The following is a 6,071-nucleotide window of genomic DNA, read 5'->3' as shown; positions in this document are numbered from 1 at the left end:
TCTTTCCATATTCTTGCCCGTTGCCACTATCTCTTTTCGTTACTTTCTACACTTATGCTTATGTGCTGCTTCCTTATCCCTCGAATTCGAATTACTGGACTGTTAAATAAAAGAACTCGAATAATTTTTTGTATTTATTTGTTAACTTCAACCTTGAATCAAAGTTTTATAATAATTTCGAAGCATCAAATTTTAAGAATTCAAGCGATTGGGAGACGCAACTTGTAGCCTATTCAAACTAAGTTTTAAACTTACCTAGTAACCAATAAAATGAAATTTTTGTCCGGAAAAGCACTGCCAAACTGGCAGTGCAACCCTAAACAATTGAAGAATATTTTTGTCGCTTTCAAAATAATTCAATCAAAAGATTTAACAAGCCTCACTTAAACTTGTAAAACAAAAAAATTATTACAAATGAGTCGATGAGACAAAGCATACGACTTACTCTCAGTTCGTAATAAGCGACCGTGGCGAGAGCTTTTTCGAAATTCTAGCGCAGCTTTCTCGAAATTCTAAACTATTCATCGATTTCATTCCAAACTTTTTTAGTTTATGTATCATTGATCAAATTATTCATCGATTTTGTTCCAAATTTTCTTAGTTTATGTATCATTGTAAAGATTTTCTCATTAGTGCATTGAATGTATTATCAGCAAAGCATTAGACAAATCGTAAGCAACTTTATTATTTTAATACTTAAAAATAAACGCCTCTTATGTAATGTGGCCAACCATTTAAGGTTTTCATACATTTCGTCCGAATATCGAATATTGTAAGTCCTTAAAGGAGAAGAAATACACGCACTAATAAGTATACCGAAATGATCAAGGTGGCGAGTTGAGTTGATTTAGTCATGCCCGTCTGTCTGTTTGAAAGCACACTGGACCCTCAGTTGTGAGATATATTAATGAAATTCGATGAGCGGTTATATTTGGGTGCCTGATTAATCATTTGTGGGAATTGATCGGATAGAACTGCTATAACATACTACATCTGCCATTCAACCAGATTTGCGAATAAGAGTGTTTTCGTCATTTCTTCCACATTTTATTAGGTAGAAGCTTGACTTTTCCCATAAGGCCTTCGGATCAGCCGAAGACTGTTCCGTCCTTACTAGTTTTCTTTGTTTTTGGTCAGCTTTCATTATACTAACAATTTAAGTAGTGAAGAGGTGTATAATTTATTTATTTTATTAGAAAAGAAAAGAGGCAATAATCACGTCAATTAAAAGAAAATATGTCATGTTCTATTAAGTATAGCAGACTCCACGAAGAAGGCACGAAATAGCAAACGCGTAAAAGTAAGAACTGATTTTTTTGTTTGCATACGACTAATCAATTATATAGCTTATGTTTACTTATTATTATTAGTTTTTCTTAGGTTTGGTTGGTTGAAATATTTTAATGTATGTTTTTATTTGTTAACACTCTTTTTTAGGTAATCAAAAAATATTGAAATATTAACAAATGATTTTTATTATTTAATTGTATTTTTGCGATCATTATTTTTATTATTATTAATAATAGCTTAATTATTTATTTATTTAAGTTAAATGTCAATTAATGCTTTTTTTAAACAAATATCTGCCAGTATGTAGTACAATTTATAACATTTGTATTAAGCTTGTTGTGCATTAGTGTATATCGGTGCTGGAACCTTATACATATACAAAATGAAAACAATAATAAATATGTACTAAGTATGTATGAAACTAGTGTGAGTAGAAAATGCGTAGAAAACGTAGAAAGGCCTTTAATATTCATGATGTAAAAATTGTTACCGCTTGAACGTATTGTATTTAGAAATAGCTCAACTAACATAATGACTTATGATAAGGAGAAAACACAAAAAAAAATTTGCAACAAAGGCTAGTGTCTTAGAGGCACTTAAATATATATATGAAAAAAGTATTAAAACAGCAGTATAAAACATGTAATACCGATTTTACACAGCGGCTTAAGGAAATAATTAGTCAAGTTTTCTACATTAAAGCCCTAATCGAACTCGATCTTCCATACAAAATACAAATTCTTAATTATCTCATTATTGCTTAATTGAATGCCTAATGGAGTGAAAATCTAGTCGACTTTGCTTGGTGATTCGATTTTTAATGTCAATGTAACAAATGACAATTAAAAATAAATTATTTTCAATAATTTACGAAAAATAGAAAAACACGAAAAAATTCAAAATTTAATTTTTGCTGCATTTGCCGCAAAAGATAATATGGCTTTTTCGAAAATAGGCACTTATTTGGTTAGGTGTCACATCTATGGGTAGTTGTACATGCATTTTATTTTGATTGTATTTATAGTTAAGAAGGAAACGGCTGCTTTCCATTTTAACAATTTTTTGTAAAAACGAAATATTTTTTTGGGGCTGCTGACAGATGTTCGCTTAATGTAGCAAAAGGCGCTGTATGAAAAGGGAAACTTAATTATTTCATTAAATAAAATAGTGATTCGATTAAGTTTCTGTGTGAAACGGTATAATGTATGTACGTAAGTAAAATAATTATAAATACCTATTATATATAAGTAGCATATATGTATGTGTGTACGTATGTATATACAAACAATACATGGGAAACTAAAAAGCCGATTAATTTTTTACTCGACTTTTGGTTCAATACACCTGATCATATACAGCAGCAAACAGAAAAATGGTAGTGGCAATCTTGATCAAATCATGTCCATTTAATTCTTCTTTTTTCAATATTTTAAGTAAAAACTTCTATGAATTTTGTAACTAAAACTATGCAAATAAATCTCAAACGTTTCGAAAAACTCTAGAAAATTTAACGAAAATTACGCACTTTTTATTTGGATTTCTCTTTATTTTTTTAGTATGCAGTGTTGTAGCTCAATCAATTATAGTCCAACAAAGTACACGTTATAGGTCTCTCAAATTTTGCCTTGATATTTAAACAATTTTTTTCCATACAAAGTGTGAAAGTGAATCAAAATACCCTTCGGAAAAAAAGTTTCAAAAATCAATATTAGACTAAAACTAGGCCCGTCGTATTACATTTCACAACAGTGACTGAAAACCATATTCACTCAAACGATAACTATGCAACTGTCAAAATATTTCTAAAAGTTATAATTATGCTACGTATTTCAATTATTCCTTGCTCGCTGCTATCGGTCGAATCACTGAACTGTCGATTAAATAAACTGAAATATTCTGTATGCAAAATGCTACTATGGCAGAAGAACTTCGCAATTTAATATATTCGCGTACTTCACTTATAGCGTGTTAAAATGATTGATTATTTCTTAGATTGTGCTGCTTTTATATACTCTCAATTGCCTCGTTTGCCTATTTCTCCTAGAGTCTAGACTTTTCGCGAACAGCCTTCTCGATTAGTAATTATTTACCGCTCTCATCTCCTGCATCTCATATTCGTTGTTGCCTTCTATGCATATGTGTGTAGTTTGTCATATGCGCTCTTTGGTGCTGCACAATAAGTTATGGATCTAACGAGTACTTTTTGTCGTTAGTTCACATATATCATTAATCTGATACACCATTTAAGAACTATTGTAATTTAAAATGTAATATGTACTCTACAACTGCATACTCGAAAAATTCTGAAAATTCCAAATAAAAAGTTCGAAATTTTCGTAAGATTTTCTCCAGTTTTTGAATTTTTTTGAAAAAGTTTTTGAGAATGTTTTGCATAATTAAATTTACAATATTCTTCGAAGTTTTTTCTGGAAATATTGAAAATATAAAAAAGAAAAATCTTATTGACGAAATTTGATCAAGATTGCTACTGCTCTTTTTCTTTTCGCTGCTGTATATGTATGCACGTTCATTAGCGTTAGTAAATTTTCGTGAAGCAATTTTTAGAAGGTTTTTTTTTTGAAGCTGTGCATGCAATTTTTTATGAAATAGATTGCGTGGGTGAAATATGAAAGCTTTGCAAAATATTTACTGACATATGCAAATATTTTTTCAAAATTGGTAATCTTGAAATATAATGAACTTTTTACTAAAAGGCCGGAATACAAGAAATTAATAATGAACTTTTTTCGAATTTCGTAAAACAATGTCGCAAACAAACATTGATCCACTCTAAGATACATATACTTGAGAGATTTATTTCAATTAGGGTCAAAATGATATTGAAATTAAAAATGGAGTATGAAAAAAACAAAACTACCGACAATTAAATGTATTGGGGTAATAGGCAAGCTAAGCATGCAGAGCATAGTTGGGCACAGTGCACTAAATTTTCAATACCAAAAGTATGCCTAAAACAGCTATGATAACAATTGAGAATAGATAGATAGCGAGACATACAAAATTTATAAAAATATAACTATAACAAGATGACGCAAAGGTTGACATATATTTAGCGAGCACAGATCGCTAAATTTGGATTTTTTTTTTACTTTTCGATTTATCTCATATCACATCTGTTAAAAAGTTTTGCGCTAGGTCACGATGTGGTCGAAAGGACACATTTTCTCAAATTTAATTGCAAATTCTATTCAAAAAACTCAAAAATAGAGTCACTGTTATACCTGGTATTTAACTGACTGTGTTCTTATAGGATCGTTACTCAAAAAAGAGACGCACATATATTTCTTGGCGAAACCAGGGCTCCCCTGTGCATATTTTCTAAAAACCTTTAGAAAAATGTTAGAGTTTTTTTAAAGACGGATACTATTCGACAAACAAAATTTTTCTTTAGCGTTTCTTCTTTCACATTGTTTGAAGAAAATTTTATTAGTGTGTTATCATTTTGTCGCAGCCTGTATTTAAATATATAAATTCAGCATATGCTTACCAGGTAAATTGCAAGATTGTAACAATAGAAATTGTAATCAAAAATAAAACCATGCAAACTATATATTAAATTAGATATATTTTAGTGTTAAAACTGTGGAAATATATATGTAAACAATTGAGTATTAAGTAGTATTTGCATATTAGTAAAATGAACTAAATTAAAAAAAAAGCAAAAAAATTACTTGAAATGTGTTAGCCTATGGTAGTGATTAGTTATAAGTAATTAAAACTATAAACATAAAGCATATATAAAACAAAATACATATAAGTATTTACATTGCATATTAAAGATGTTTTCAAAAACAAACAAAAAATTAAAAGTTATAATAATAAAAACTAAAGCAAAAGAAGATAAATGTTGACGTTGACGCTAAAATCTAAAAACAAAGAATTTGCGAATACATAAAATTTAATAATGCAGTAATAAAACATAGAAATCATATGATAAAATTTATAAAAAATAAAATACTGATAAAAAAATGTATATAAAACATTAAAAATATAAATATAAAAGAAAGTTAAACAAAATATTTAACAAAAAAACAAAAACGGCATCAGCTTCAAATTTTCATTTTATTAAGTAAATATCATTTATAAATGTTTAATGATTTGAAGGATGCATAAAAAGAAAAGAAAAATCTGCTGGCATAGCAATTTTTGTTGGAAGTGGCATAAGTTTGCTTTTTTATTATTATTTTATTTTTTGTTTAAGCGTTATATACTAAGAAAACTACGTTTAAGGAAAAAATATTCCAAAGGTGGCCTCAACTCACTTTCAAATAAAAAATACCCTCATCATATCGGCAGCTGAGTGAAAGATTGCGCTATCACAGCAACGATATGAAGCATTCCCAAGCAGAAAATCTGTTGTCTTTTTGTTGTTTCAAAACACCCTGTCACAGATTTTGTGTCAAGTGCGCTTCATTTCGGCATTTCTTTCAGCTGAAATAGTGCGTTCTTAGAAAAAATTCTGAATTAGAGTGTTCTTAAGCTAAATTCTGAGTAAGGGACTTTTGAAGTAAACAAAAAAAAAGCAGAGATAGAGTATTCTCGAAACAGTGCCCAAAATAAGTTGATATTCTATACAACTCCCGGTATAAAGATAACAAATATTGACTAAATTACTATAAGTAAGGCTTAAAAAAAACATTTTAGTTTATTTAATAAATTCATAGACACAAAAAAATTACTAAACACAAAAACCATATATTACAATATTCCAACAAAAATTATACTACACACTAAAATTATATATTAAAAAACATAAGTCT

The sequence above is a fragment of the Eurosta solidaginis genome, chromosome 2 (genome assembly GCF_040869045.1).
Source record: "Eurosta solidaginis isolate ZX-2024a chromosome 2, ASM4086904v1, whole genome shotgun sequence".
NCBI lineage: Eukaryota > Metazoa > Arthropoda > Insecta > Diptera > Tephritidae > Eurosta > Eurosta solidaginis.
Note: the sequence above shows the minus strand (reverse complement) of the source record.